Source organism: Rhinolophus ferrumequinum, chromosome 4 (genome assembly GCF_004115265.2).
Source record: "Rhinolophus ferrumequinum isolate MPI-CBG mRhiFer1 chromosome 4, mRhiFer1_v1.p, whole genome shotgun sequence".
NCBI lineage: Eukaryota > Metazoa > Chordata > Mammalia > Chiroptera > Rhinolophidae > Rhinolophus > Rhinolophus ferrumequinum.
The window spans coordinates 72,650,335-72,667,289 of NC_046287.1; positions in this window are offsets into that span (position 1 = coordinate 72,650,335).

Sequence of the window (16,955 nt, forward strand, 5' to 3'; positions counted from 1 at the left end):
AGATAAGACTGTACACAACATTATTTAATCCTTCTGTCTTTCATGGGCACACAGAACACTACACTTTTCAACCCTGTTACTCTTGGGTGGGGACATGTGACCAGTTCTGGCCAATAGACTGTGAGAAGTGACATGTTACTTTTTGCCAAAGCTCTGCAAAACCTGTGTGTGGCCCTTCAGCTTTCTTTTTCCCGGTCTTGATATTTGGAGGACAGCTATTGAGATTATAGAGAAAATAACGATGATAAATAAATTCATCCAAAATATATGACATGACTGTGGCCCAAAACTATTCAGCATTAGATTGAAATGAATGAAGAGAGAAATAGACTATTTCCTTGAGTCATTCCTTGGAAGGGAGCTACTCTGAAGAGTCATAGCAGATTCCTTTGAATGAAAAGAATACCTTTTTTGTGGTGGTTGTTGCATGAAAGCCAGTGAGACTTAATGGTTAATTAAGTTTCGTACCTCGCCTAGCCTAACCTATGCTAACTTTATAGAGAAAGGAATTTGAGAGAGTTAAAATAATATACTATCTCTGTTTCTGTGTTTCTGATCTTTTTGAAGGGGGTTGATAATGTTGTTAAAAAGCTCTAAACATGTCACTTGCCAAAGCCTAATCTACTTTATTGTATATTACCAAACTTCTTCTGGAGAACATCTTCTTCAGAAATCTTTATCACATAGATAGTCTAGTTGTAAATAAGATTACTATAGGAATTTTTGAATAAAAAGTTGATACTAACTGGGAACTTACCCCAAATCCTGTGATCATCAGGGCCTGAGGAGATTTGGATACTTATCAAAAACTTGCAAGACTTTTTCCAAAATACTTACATTTCTCCTGAGGCAACTAAAACTTCTGATCTGGCAGTGAAGCCAAGAAATGTTTCCTCAGGGGGTAGTATTGCTAATGATTACAAACTCAATAAAATCGTATTCAGCACGATTAAACCACAGTGGTCCATGTTCTGTGTGGAGGAGGGCACACATCTCTGAACAAGCCCAGTCTTAGCTAGAAACATATTAGATATTCAATATGATAGGGATTCTGCTTGGGAGTCAATAAATAGCACACTCACCTTCAGGATTTTTATAAACTTGATGACGCAAAGTATCGATGTCTTCTTTGGCCTATCCCTATGCCAGATATGCCAAACAAGCACTCTGTGGACTGCCGGCAGCTCTGGCCTTCTTCTAGGAACCAAAAGAGAAACTCCAGGCCAGCATAAAAAGAGCACTGACTCTGAACAGGCAATGTTTTGAAGTTGTCTCTTATATTTTGTTCTCCCTTCAGAAGGTGTATCGCGCAAGCCCAAGTCTCTGTCCTCAAATCACTTAGTATTGTTGATTGCCTTTTGACAGCCATCCCCTCAAGCATCAATTTTATGCCCATTGTTCCCAAATTAATACTTCCAGTCCTCAATTCTCTCTCTGTCTCACATATTGTATTTCCATCTACCTGCTGAGTACCTCCACTCGGATGTCCCATCAATGTAACCACCTTGGTGGGGTTAAGAAAGTGGGTTCTGGAGGCAGACAGGCCTATATTTGAATCACAGCTCTGTCGTGAGTTAGCTATGTAACCTAGAGCACATTTTTTAATTGTCAGCCTCAGGTTTTTCATCTGTAAAATGGAGATAATGATAATATCTGTATTGCTTTGTTTCTCAAGCTGAGGAGTAAGTATCTCTATATATATGAGAATGAATGTTTATTATATTATTCCCTATGTTTTTGTATATGCCTGAAGTATTCAAAATAAAAAACAGAATTGGTAGCAAAAAATGGGGGCTAATTAAACCTTCTTAGGGTAGATGTCACAATTCAGTCAGACTGAGCATTTAACATGTTTTGTGACAGATGTTTATTGAGCACTCACCTTGTGCCAAGCACTGGGCATAAATGCGTGAACCAAAGCAATCACAGTCCCTGCTCTCAGAGTGTTTCAGTCTAATAATATCTGCCATTATTATTATTATTATTATTACCTTCCACCTAATATCAAATCCTCCTCATGATTTCATTACTTCTTTGCTTCTTTTGTTGATCTCAATCACTCAAGCTCAAAATCTTGGAGTTTTGTCTCTTACTCCTCCCCATTTCATCCACTGGTCCTTCCCCTTCCTTCTTCACCATCATTACTCTAGTTCAGATCCTCAGTGCTTCTTCCTGGATTGAATATTGGCCTCTGCTGCCAGATTCATCTTTCTAAAAGGCAACTCTAATCACATAATTCTCCAGCTTAAAACCTTCAAGTGGTTTACAATTGCCTTCAGAATGAAGTACCATTTCCTTCTTTTATCCTGTTAGGTCCAGCCACATCCTACTACTCTCTTTTATAAATGCAGGAAAGTAAATCACTGGTACTTGGTAGGTGCTTAAAAAATATTTTTTGAATGTATCCATTAATCAACCAATCACTTTCTATAATCCTGCATTTGCTTATCTCTATGCCTTTGCTCACACTGTTCCCATCTATCAAGTCCTTTGAGGTTCATTTCAACATTCACTTCAACATTCCCTCCAGATGGAATTCTTCCAAAATAACTCTTGTCTGTTCATTCCAATAAGCAGAGATCATCACAGAGAGTTTATTTTCATCTGGAAGTGTAATTTTATGCATCTCTGTCACAACTTGTCCATGGGGGCCTTGATCAGTCTACTACTATTCCAAGAATACCACGCTGGCCTACTACACTGACAACATCATGCCGATGAGATCTGATGAGCAGAAAGTAGCAGGTGCCCAAGATGCCTAAGTAAGGCACACACGTGTCCCAGGGTGGGAGATGTATTCTAGGAAAATTCAGGGTTCTGCCTTCTCAGTGAAGTTTCTAGGGATCTGCGGTAGTCTGGGACTACCAGAAATAGCTTCTGTATCATGAAAAACAAGTTGCTTCACTTTACACCGCTACCACTTTGTGCTCTAACCTATTACTCAGCTAGCCATATGGGCTACTAGCTCTGAGTGGGGCCTAAAGCATGAAAAGACTCTCTGACTTGAATTGTAGTGGAAACATATCAGCTACATGGCCTTTGGACACCAGCAGAAACAAATGTGCTCAGATGTCTGCAGCACATAGGGATGTAGTATGGAGCCTCTGGCAAGCGACAATCGAAGAAACACAAGTCGTTACTCGCATGGCCCACTACTAGTCAACCAGTGACTTCGTACTAATTTTTTAAAGTTGTTTTTTTTTAATTTTTAATTGTAGTAAAATACATACCACAAATTTTGCCATCTTAATCATTTTTAGGTGTATAGTTCAGTAGTGCTTACAACAAAAGCAAAAATAAACGAATGAGACTACATCGAACTGAAAATAATTCTGCACAGCGAAAGAAACCATCAATAAAACAAAGAGTCCACCAGCCAAATGGGAGAAGATATTTGCGAACAACACCTCCTACAAGGGGCTCATACACCTCAACAACAAAAAGCAAACAATCCAATTAAAAAATGGGAAGAGGACTTGAACAGACACTGCTCCCAAGAAGACATACAAATAGCAAACAGAAATATGACAAAATGTTCAATCTCACTAGCTACTACCTCACACCTACTAGAATGGCTATTTTCAACAAGACAAGTAATAACAAGTGTTGGAGAGGCTGTGGAGAAAAAGAAACTCTCATATACTGCTGGTAGGAATGTAAATTGGTACAGCCGCTATGGAAAACAGTATGGAGATTCCTCAAAAAAGTTAAAAAATAGAATTACCATAGAACCCAGAAATTCCTCTTCTGGGTATCTACCCCCAAAAAATCTGAAAACATTTATCTGTAAAGATATATGTACATCTATGCTCATTGCAGCAGAGTGTCCTTCGATAGAATATTGGGTAGAGAAGATGTGGTACATATATACAATAGGCTGTTACTCAGCCATAAGAAAGGATAAATACTGCTATTTGTGACAACTTGGATGGATCTTGAGATTATCATGCTAAGTGAAATAAGTCAGACAGAAAAAGTCGAGAACCATATGACTCATATGTGGGATATAAAACTGAAAGCAACAAATAAAAAAAGAAACAAAAACTCATAGATGTAGATAACAGTTTAGTGGTTACCAGTGGGCAAGGGAGGAATAGGTGGTAGAACATGGTAAAGGGGATCAAATAAATGGTGATGGAAGGAGAACTGACTTTGGGTGGTGAACACACAATGCAATATATAGATGATGTAATACAGAATTGTATCTGTTAAGCCCATATTATTTTCCTAACCTGTGTTACCCCCAATAAATTTAATAAAAAAAATTTTTTTAAGCCAAAAACCAGATACAAAACTATATACAATATGGCCTGAATTGTGTTTCAAAATGAGTATGTGCGTGTGTGTGTGTGTGTAAAGAGAGAGAAAATAGAAGAAAGAAATTTACAGATATAACAATTACATCTGGGTAGTGCGTTTGTAGGTGATTTTCATTTTCCTTAAGTTTTTTTTTACATTTTACAAATATTCACATTGTATATTTTAACAATTATAAAGAACATGTATTTTAAAATGTCTTTTCAATAAAAACAAGTCATAGTCTATAATTATGACACAGTGTCATGAGTCAAAGTCAACACATTTGTGAAAGATACATTTTATTTTGGTTTTTTTAAAGCAAGACATAAACTGGATACCGAATAGTTGTGAGACCTTCAAAGTGTATGCTTCCTAAAATTTCAATCTAAAAATAATCTTTATGAGAAGCAATCCTTTTTCAAGGATAAAATCAGGCTTGCTTTCCATGAGGAAACCATAAAAGCAGATATCCCAAATGTATAACAATAGCTGGAAAAAGATCTAAGTTGTCAGAATCTTGGCAATGTTGTTTTTACAGAAAAGTGAAAAAAAAGATTTTTCTGTGAAGTTCAGTTAGGTTTGGAGGAATATGTCCTGGTGCTTTAAAGCCAATGTTTTGTTATTGTTAAATTATTTAGTTGATCTTTAACTTTTAATCTGGAATGTATCTTTGGTGTTTGCTTAATAGAATGAGAAAATAGAATTTACATAATTAGTAAAATCTTACCTTGCTTTTTTTAATTTAGATACAGATGGTAAATATTGGCAAAATGTACATAATCATGAATCTCGTAGCAAGGACAATTTGAGTTTTCTAATAAACAGATGTAAGAGTTGTGCTTGGGCTACATTAGGGTTTCTTATGGAGATAATGAGTAATTTTGAATGCTGGCTCTGCAAGAAAATTCTCCCTTTTTTTCTTTGGCAGAGAGAATACTTTTGCAAACAATAGCCATGAACAAGATTTATTCAAAATGGTGAACTAACAAGAATATGATCTGGATCTAACTTGTCAAGAACCACCTGTGTTTGCATTTGGATTTGGCAGTCACTCTTGACTGTCTTGCCATTGCAAAGATGTACTTAAAGAGCCTGAACGCAGCACAAAATCAGAGGCCCATTACTTGCAGGTAGAACAAGTCAAGTTTACTTTCAGTGTTTTGTTCCTGATTATCCTGCCAATTTGCAGGGAGTCTCCCTGGATAATCACCAATTTATGAATGAGTTGTAAACAATTCATGTTGTAAACAGGCTGTTTGGTGCTCAGATTTCACAAATAAATATAGTCACCTTTCTGGGCCATTCCTCAGAAGTGTATGCAAACTGGTACTAATCATGCTACTACTTACACTGTATCGAAATCACATTTATAAAATTACATCTGCATCAGAATGCCTGGGGTCTGGCTTGACCTTACATTTGTAGGAACAGACTTCCTACCTCCACCGTAGAAGCAGAAGGCAGCAGTGGCCTGGGCATCCTTAAGAGATAGGGGTGCCAACAGAAGCGACTTCTCTTGAAGACCAATATCTTAACTCTTTCTTCTTTAGGTTGTTAGGTTAAAGAACACTTGGAAGTCATAAAGCTTCTTAGATTCCATGGTTCCTGCAGACTATTAAACAATATTCTACTAGGATATAGAATTACATGTATGTAACTATATATGTAGCTATTTTTGCAGTCATATAGAGAAATATAATATCTCAACCACAATAATGTGTCCATAAAAGAGCCTTTTCATAGGCTGTTCCTAAATTTTGTGGTAATATTTGTTAGCAATTTGTTCATTCATGTTGGTCTTGGGAACAGCTGACACAAAAGATTTTAAGAAAATTTATAGGAAAAAAAGTTAAATAGAGATAATTCTAGTAACTTTCTGAAAATTGAGAAAAACTGATCTTATTCTATTTTTTTTAATTAAAATTTATTGGGGTGGCAATGGTGAGTAAAAGTACATAGGTTTCAAGTGTACAATTCTATAATACATCATCTATGTATCACATTGTGTGATCTTGTTCTATTTTAACTGATGGTATCCTGGTACAACTTTTGAAAGCAATCTTTAAACTCTAAAAGTTTTGAATTAAAGAACTAACGAGAAGAGGAAGGGATGGGATTGATTCAACAGTGACTCCCATGACTTTATATTTAGTACCCACCTTTGTGTGTCCAGTACCCCTGAAAACCAAAGCAGGACAATTGACTCACGATAGACTAGACAGTAGAGCTTCCATGACTAGAAAGTTTTAAAATATGACAAAATACCTAATAGTGGTAAAAATTGATATTATTTGTCCTTTTCAGGATACATAATGCATACACTGAACACCAAAACGTAGGGCAAATGCATAGAGACAAAAAGTAATTTGCTAAAGTAATTTCTCCTCTCAATTCTACTTCGCTTAGCTTACTTGAAGTGGCATTGATATGAAACAAAGTCAATTAGCTTTAACATTTTGAGAAGACGCTTGCTGGAAAAGCAAAACAATTTGCCTCGGATTGAGCAGGAGAATGTGACGATGCTCATTGACTGTACTGAAATATTTATTGAGTGAAAACTGAACACCTGACTCCTTTGCGCTTTGAAAGCAGAAGCTGCTGCAAAGCCATATTGTTGGCAGTGGTTCTGGGAACTTCCCTGAACCTTCAGATTTCTGGGGTGTTTGCAGTGAGAATTCTCAATCCTTAATTTAAAGATTTTTCCATTTCCACAAATTAGTGCACTTTATCAGTCATGAGCTTTGACGATCTAATTCTAGCATTTTTTTTTCTTTACCCTCATAATTCAATACATACTTGACAGACTTAAGTTCAAAGTACATGGTTGCAACTAAAGCTAAACACCTGATTGTGACTAATTATTTGCATCTGCTATAATTGTAGCACCAGTGTCACTTTTCTCTTACTAATTATTTAAAATAATGGCAAAATACAATAAAATATTCAATCAATATTAAAGTAATTGTACAAACATTTCTGGACAAACCAAGAAAGCATGGTTTAAAATAATGTGTTGACTGACCTTCAAGGTCATTGTGAAACTCCTTTAAATGTTTGTTTATCAGTTGATAAGTAAAAGTTGAAAGTCCAAAAACTTGGGTCACCGTTATGGAATATATAAAAGTGCAGGTTGTTTAAAGTCATGTAGCTTATTTGTAAGTCAAGGTATTACCTTTATTTCTTCACATCCTTCAAGCAACAAAACATACTTTTTTCTGGGGAAAAAAAATGAATGTCAAACTTTTCATTATAATACTATGGAGAGCGAGTAATCCTTTAATACAAATTTATCTCTATAAATAGAAGATATAAAATACATGTATACACACACACACACACACACACACACAGAGTTCCTTGCACTAGGAGAGGTTACTTCCTACAAACTTAATTGAGAAGTGCATATAGTGAGGCTGAGATTATTAATACTTTTCTCAAATTGTTTCTCTTGTAACACAATGTAGGCACTTTCCAGGAAAATAACTTTATTTTATTTATTTTATTTTTGTGAGATTTTTATTAAAATATAGCTAACATTCAATATTATATTAGTTTCAGGTGTACAGAATAGTTATTCACCATTTATGTACCTAAAGAAGTGATCACCATAAGTCCAGCAACCATCTGACACTGTACCACACTGTCACAATATTATTGACTATATTCCCTATGCTGTACATTATATCCCCATGACTTATTTGTTTTATACCTGGAAATTTGGACCTCTTACTCCTCTTCTCGTTTCCCCTTTTTAAATTTTTCAGTGACAGTTGACATTCAATACTGTTTTATGTTAATTTCAGGTGTACAGCATAGTGGTTAGACATTTATATAATTTAAGAAGTAATCCCCCGACTAGTCTAGTACTCACCTGGCACTATACAGAAAATCACTTTACTTTAATCTTTTGGAGCTTAAAAAAAAAAAAAGAATTTTCACTTATCATTGGAAGCTGTAAAACCAATTATACTCACAATGAGTGTTTTGTGTTGTTTAATTATTTTTGCTTAATTTAGTTTTGCTTTATTTCACCCTAGTGAGAGGCATGATAATGGAATATTTAAGAGCATGGGACTCAGGACCCAGGCTACCTGGGCTTGAATTCAGGCTCTCCCACTTCCCAGCAGTATAAGCCTGGGAAGTGCTCAACTTCCTTGTGCCTCAGTTTCCTCACTTGTAAAATGGGAATTAATAACTGGATAACTTGTGAGTAATCAAGGAGTAGTGAATGCAAAGCAATTAGTATAGGACCTGTCATACACCCTTCTCCTGGGCCCAGCTCCTCCTCCATTTCAGTTCTCTTTTCTAGCTCAAAATAGGCAGAAATGAAAACACAGTTCTTAATGGCACCAGAGGTATTTTGGACAGTTAATTCATAGTGCAAGACTAAGCAACAAATTGCAGAGTATTTATTGTCCTTGATGTCTGGGCACTAAATGCCAGTCGAATCCTCCTGTCGTTGTGACACCCAAAAATAGTACCCCCTCCCCTCCCGCCAACCACAACATTCACAATTGCCCATCCAGGTTAAGAACCACCGTAGATATGTAACACTTACTTTCATTGATGTCAGCTAAAGATTATGGGGGGGAAATGGAAATAGTGGTAGATGAAGTAGAGAATAATAACATTAACAGCTACTGTTGGTTGAGTCCGTACTATATGCTGGAGCTTGTAACAGACCTGTAAGGAAAGAAAAAAACTACGACTTAAACACTAAATAATTAATCCAAGTCACAAAGGGATCCAGGTGGTACCGGAACTTGAATTCATGTTTATCTTACGGCATATTGTGTGCTCTTGCTCATCAAACTAGATCGTTTGCTGTTTCAAGTTAATTAAACTAAGTCAGCTGAACTTCAGACACCTCCATCAGTTTGACCGAAGACCAGATTGGGTGCAAAGTTAACACACTTATCTATACGTCTATAAAGCATAGCTGGAACAGATCTGATTTTGCTCACCCTGAGCCTTGGATTCTTGACTTTAATACTTAGGTCATGTTCAAGCAGTTTGTAGATATGTATGCATAACAATGTCTACAGTGTGTAAAGTGACAAGAACATAACCTGGAAGTCTCTGGGTCTTTCTAGCCTGTGGATATGGCTTCCATTGGTTCATTGTCTCTACTTGCTCAGACAGAAATTCCTGCCTCCAGAAATGTTCCCCTCCAGCATGCCTAGGCATTCCTAGAAGCTTGCTCAGATATGCCCAGGATCACGTGTTTTCCTCAAGCTCCACTCCAGCCTCTGTCTTATGAAACCCCCACCTGGGAGATACCTCATCATCGACATCACTAATGGAGCCTTCGATGAGAAGATTAATAGCTGTGCCAAAGGAGTTGTTTCCTGGCACTTCCAGGCTGACCATTTTGAAGGGCCAGAGCCATGCGGGGTTTCCCACAGACGTGGGGAGGGTGCCTGTCTTCCCAACTCTGGGTCACATTGTTCTGAGCCGCCTGCAAAGAACGTCTGCTTGAGTCCTGAGTCCACAGAATTTCTCAGGAAGCTCCTTTAGTTTGGGGCTCACCCATCTTTCCACTGGTGCTCAAACCTGTCTGATGAACCAGACAGGGAGCAAACAGTATGGCAGTCATGCTTCCCACTCTCCTTGTCTCTAAGAAAATAAAAGCAAAACCCCTTATTTTGGTGGTTAACTTTATGTGTCAGCTTTAGTAGGCTAAGGTGCCCCCGTTGTACAGTATAACATCCGTCTGGATGTTGTGTGAAAGTTATTTTTTAAGGTACAATTAACATTTAAATCAGTAGCCTTAGAACAAAGCAGATTCCCTCCATAATGTGGGTGAGCCCCATCCAATCAATTGAAGGCCTTTAGATAAAAGGCTAAGGTCCCTGAAGGAAAGAATTCAGCCCCGAGACTATCGTAGGACTCATGACTGCAACATCAACTGCTGGACGTTACAGCCTGCCAGTCTGCCCTGCACATTCGGGACTTGTCAGCCCTATAACTGTGTGAGCCAGTTCCTTAAATCAATCTAAATAGAGATCTAAATATAGATATTAGATAGATATATAGACATAGAACAGACATATAGAAAATATATACTATAATGGGATATCCTAATAGGATTTAGGATAATAGCATATAGGATCATAGAATATATAAAGGATAATAAGATTATATTGAAATACATATATTCCCTATATCTCCTATATATATATACTATATCTATCTACATCTATATCTATATCTAATATCCTATTGGTTCTGTTTCTCTGGAGAACGCTGACTGATACACTTATCCTATCCTCTTTCAGACCACCCAAAAGTATACAATTATAGTAACTCAAACAGATGCCCACAGACATCACCTGCTTGCAAGGTCAGCAACCAGACATTGATCAATTACCATTTTGAGGTCCTCTGAAGCGCCATTTTATGCTGTAGATTAATGATTTATAGGAGATACATGGTGGGTTAGGATATCAGTCTCAGTTTCTCTCACCTAGGCCTCTAAACAAGTGTTGCTAAGAGGATACCTCCTGTGCTGGTCCTGTCTCATGTTGTTCTTTCCCCAGCCAGTTGGCACTGGGATATATGCTTCTTCAAGAACATTCCTGCTGCCACAATTTCTATTTCTACTACTACTATAATTAGCCAACATTTATTGACCATTTCCTCTTTAACCCAAATGTCAGCTGGGATATACTCACTCTCTGAGATAAAATTAGCTTGAATCCACAGCCCCATGAAAGTCCAAATTTCTGCAGATTTTTAAATGAGAAGTAAAGTCAACACAGGCTCTAGTGTCCTGTTGCATCTCTTCCATGGTATGTCATCTTAGACTTACACTCAGCTTTTTTACTCTACTTCTATCTACAAGCTACTCAAACCAAATATTTGAGAATATATATGCAATACTGAGGATTTTTTAGGACTTTTAGGCTTGCTTATGTCCCAGTACCCAACACAGAATCACCAATCTAAAAATACATATTAGTGTAGTGAACAATATTTGAAATATTAACTGAAGTTTCCTTTCTTTACATTTCCTTTTACCATTATCTTTCCTCTTACTACTGAAACAGCTGTAATATCTTTTGTGTGCTCTTAAAAGGATGTCAGATATAAGCCTTTGAGTAGCAGAGTTGAGCTGAGAGCCACAACACCTGAAAAAAATGTTTTCTGGCTTCCAAAAACTTAGCTTTGATTATGTAGAGCCAAAGCCTGAAGGAAGAAGACATAAAGTTTATTCTCAAACAATATATGGGGAAGAGAAAGATGAAGAGCCCATTTTCGGCCACACAAAGAGGGGATAAAAGACTTTTGTTGGGTCCCCAGCCAAAGAAAGTCAAAGGAGAGAAGACAGCAAGAGAGAGTTTATGAGTGTTTCTGGAACCTGCTCCCACTCTTGGCCTAAGCCAAGTCCAGGTAGGGAAGGCAACTGGAAATCCAAGATGGGTTTAGGGAACCCAAGCCAGGGAAGGATTGGGCCTTCCTTCTCAGAACATAGCCTGGGCAGACTTCGAATCTTTCAGAGGAACTCTGCATACATTCTGGCACCAGCAAAATCTGAGAGAGATGCCCGGACATCTGGCCCAAGCACAGCCTCATGTGCTCCCTGGGTGATGTGGGGACAGCGGCAGAAGATTATCTTGGCCCTGAGAGGGGGACGAGGATGATACCCAGGCCAGTGGATGTGAAGGACGCTAGATCTATGCCCCAGTGAGCAGGACTCAGAGTGGCCTGCACTGAGCAGATAATCTGGAGGCCTTTTAGGAGGACAGTGGTCATTTCAGCAGGACATGCATTCAGAGGCTGGTGGGATAAGTTGCAGTTTCGTGGCTGTCAGAGATGCACAGGGATAAATGGAAGACTAGGCATCCTTTTCCCCTGATCTGGATGATCATTAAATTCTTTCATTTTGGAACACACATCACCTCCTGGGCAGAGAGGAGGAAAACTTGAGGCAGAATAGGAAATGACTGAGAAAATAGCCATAATCTACAGAGTTGCAAACCCTAAGTATCTGAGTTCACCTTGAATGGGAAGATTACTTTTGTCACTACCTATTAAAAGGGGGGATTCAAATTTTAGTTCAATTCTAGAAAAAAGAAGAAAGTTCCAATTCTGCATACCTGTGTAGTATTGGGATAAGTCTATCAAAGTTTCACTCAAAACATCTGTCATTCCTGCCTTTAAAGTGCTATTTCACTCACCCGCCATGTTTCTTACTGGCCTTTCACCCAGCCTTTCTTTTTCTCTCTGACTCTCTACTCACAGGCATTTCTCTGCTCCTTTTACACCAAAATTTCCTTGGGAACTCCAAATTCTCTTTTTGTAATGAGCAAGGCAAGTCAACACTCCCCAGCTCTTACTCTCATCGCATACCAACAAATTAAGTCTTTGGCAGCTCAAAGCGCTTTTCCATTGAACAGAATCTGTCCTTAAAAGTCACTTAGGGATATGAATGGCAACTTTCTCCTTTCACAGCTATATACCAGTAATGTGCCAGTTGCCCTATGTATTTCACATCACAATAACACAAAAAATGAAAACTGATAGGATCTCAAAAGAAAATGGAGGGAGACATGGTCAGAAAATGTGTGGGCAGTACTCAGATCTGGTCTCTGTGTCCCCATTTCCTACACTAGTAGCCACTGTATTGCAAAAACTTCTAGTCTTTGCCTATGTGCTTGCTTAACGTCCTTGAGGATTAAGTCTTGATTCCATTTCTTCTGAAGGCTTGGAGTTCTTCCAGTCTGCTTTGCCTGATTTACTGGTTAATGAAACGGCTGATGGCTGGTTGACTCTGTCTCTCCAACTCAAGAGCTCATTATCTGTCTTTTCATTTTGGCAACTTTCTCAGCAGTGCAATCAGCCTTGCTGCCTTCTGAGGCCTGAGGGAATCTTTTAATTCCTCTTTGATGAGAATAGTCATTTCCTGCCCTGAGTTTCAACTGAAATTTAATCATGAACATTTCCTGCACATCTCTCTAGAAGCAGTAGCTAATGGATGATATTACTGTTGAATTCTTATATGTTCCCCGCTGTGGACTACTACGGTCACCCAAAGCAGTGTTCCTGTAACCTCCTTTGCCAAAAATTCCTCCAAAAGGGAGGTGACTTACAATAAATCCCAACCAATGTTCTCACAAGTAAATGGAGGAAAAGAGAGTTCTGTAAATAGGTGGGAGCACCCAAAATACTTTGCCCTAGATTTGAAAATTATGTATTTGGCAATACCTAGTCGCTCATGAAAAGTAGACATTTCATATATTTTCTCATTTCTATAAAGACTGAAGAAAAAAGCACATTGCATTTAACCTTGGCAAACCAATTATCATTATGAATTTTATCTGTGTTAAGATTATTTCACTCTTAAAAATTAATAATTTTTAAGACTTATTGAAAACAATCATAGCTAGAAAAATAATCTTTCATGAATTGATAAACTGTGCTACAGGAACTAGGCAGTCAAGTAAATAAAACTCAAATTTAACTTAACGAATTTCTCTGTTTTAAAAATCTATACTAGGTTGGCAGATTGCTTTAACAATTAAAAATCAATATCAGATTAAAACAAAGTCCATGTTATCATCTTAATAGATGCAGAAAAGTAATTCCACAAAAATCCAACATCCGTTCTTACTTTTTTTTTTAAAGGACACTCTCAGCAAACTAGAAATAGAAGGAAACTCAACCTGATAAAGGGCATCTACAAAAATTACAGCAAATATCATATTCAATGATGAAAGTCTGAAAACTTTTTCTGTAAGAAGCAAGTCAAGGATGTCCACTCTCACCACTGTTATTCACCATTATGCCAGATGTCTAGCCAGTGTAATAAGGCAGGGCCAAGAATGCAGAGATATCCAGATTGAAAAATAAGTAAACCTCTCTTTATTTGCAACTGACATGATTCTATACACAGAAAATCCTACAGAAATTACACACAACAAAAGCTATTAGAACTAGCAAAGAAGGTGAGCAAGGATACAGGCTACAAGATCAACACAAAAACCAATTTTATTACTCTATACTAGCAACTAATAATTAGAAATTAAAAATAATACCATTTACTATACTATTAAAAATGTGAAGTGGGGATAAATCCAACAAAAAAATCTAACAAATCCTTATATTGCAAAATACAAACATTACTGAGAGAAATTTAAAGAAGATTTTAATAAATGGAAAGTTATACCGTCTTCATGGATTAGAGAACTCAATATATAATGTTACTCCCCAAATTTATTTGTACATTTAGTGCAATCCCAGTCAACATTGTAGCAAGTGTTTGTATGATTGACAAACTGATTTTATAAACCATGTAGAAATGCAGAGAACCTAGAATATTGAAAACAATTTTGAAAAATGAGAACCAGTTTGGAAGACTTACAGTAACTAACTTCAAAATTGTTAAACTACAGTAATCAAATCGAATTTGCTTAAGAATAGACATATATGGTCATATATGGTCAATTGACCCACACATATATGGTCAATTGATTTTCAACTAAAGTACAAAAGCAAGTCAGTGTAGAAAGGATAGTCTTCAATAAATGGTGCTAGAAAAATTAGATATCCATATGCAAAACTGATCCATGCTTCATACTATTCAGCTCAAAATGGATCATAGATCTAAATGTAAAACCTAAAACTATAAAACTTCTAGGAGAAAATCTTTGTGACTATAAGCAAAGTTTTCTTACCTATAACACAAAAACACAATCTACTAAAAAACATCATAAATTGGGCTTTATCAAAATCAAGAAATGTTTTCTCATTGAAAGACATTTTAAGAGAGTGAGAAGACAAGCCAGTGCCTGGAAGAAAATATTTGCAAATCACATATCTGATAAAGGATTTGCATCCAGGATTTGTATATAAAGTACTCTCAAAACTTGGTAATATGAAACAATACAATTTTTAAAAATGGGTGAACCACACATGGAAACAACCTACATATCCATTGATCGATAAATGGATAAAGAAAATGTGGTGTATATATACATAGTGGAATGTTATTCAGCTATAAAAAATGAAAATCTGCCATTTACAACAACATGGGTAGAATTTGAGAGCATACTAAGTAAAGCATGTCAGACAGAGAAAGACAAATACTGTATGATTTCACTTGTATGTGTGATCAAAAACATCAGACGCATATAAATAGAGTTGTCAGGAGCTGAGGGGTAGAAAAAATGGGGAGATGTTGTTCAAAGGGTACAAACTTCTACTTATAAGATGAATAAGTTCCAGGGTCTAAAGTATGGTGACTAAAGTTAACAACACTGTATTTTATACTCAAAAGTTGCTATGAGAATAGAGCTTTAATGTTGTCACCAAAACAACGACAAAATGGTAATTATGTGAGGTGAAGAATGTGTTAACTAACCTTATTGTAGTAAATATTTAAATCATCACACTGAACACCTTAAACTTACACAATGTTATATGTCAATTACATTTCAACGTTATATGTCAATTATATATCAATAAAGCAGGAAAATTATTTTAAATGAAAAAATGGGCAAAAAATTTGAACAAGCACATCACCAAAGAAGATGTATGAATGGCAAACAAGCACATGAAAATATGATCAACATGATTAGTCCAACAGGGAAATACAAATTGCAAATGGATAAAATTAAAAAGATTAACCATACCATGTGTTAACAAAGATGTTGAGCAATTGAAAGTCTCATACACTGCCGATGGCAATGTAAAATGGTACAAACACTTTGGAAAATAGTTTGGCAATTTCTTAAATAGTAACATATAACTTCTACTTGACTCAGCTATTCCACTCCTAGGTATTTACCCAAAAGAAACAAAAGCGTGTGTGCATACAAAGACTTATGAGTATTTTCTGCTCTTGTTGGAAATCAATTATAAGGAACCAAATATGTAAGTTCTCTTGTGTATTAAACCTGCCACATACCTACCCGGAGTGATCTGCCTCCTTCCTTCTCTCCTTGCCCTTCATGTATAGGGGCCAGTTTTACGTTCACGGGGGAACTCTGGAGTTTGTGGACCAATGCTAAGCAATACAGCTACATTCAAAATCGGTTACCTAATTCAAATTGCCATGTTCTGTCCTTTCTACTAGGTTATTGACAAGATCATCATGTTAATGGGGATACTGATATGGTGCCATCAAATAGATCACTGGGCTTTTTTCAGACAGAGGCTCACATCTGGTTCAAGAGAGCCATGGAAGGTACCTGAGTCCTGAGTTCAGGGCAATAATATATCTCCCTTTGGCCATCACACCATTGGCTATAAATCTATGACATAAATAGAAATGCTGTTGGAGAAATGGAAAAGACTATACATTTAGGTTTTTTAAAGCCCTACAAATATTTCAATCCTTCTTTCTTTGAGCCAAATAAAAATTCTCAAATTATTACCTTATGGAAATAATCAACTCCTCAATAATGGTTAAAAACTTTTACATTTAATTGACTTTGGGTTTACTGTCAGCCTTCATGACAAACTTGGAAAAAGACACCGGGTCTATGTTAGTTCATTTCACAGGGTAGCTGCTTTGCAAATGTTTGTTGAATTGACCAATTATTCAGATCACCAGATATTTACTGAACTAAACTCTGTAGAGGCTCCAAGAAGAAAAGGTCTCTGTCCTCAAGGAGTAATGACCTTGTTGGGGAGACTGGGTACAAACACTTGCT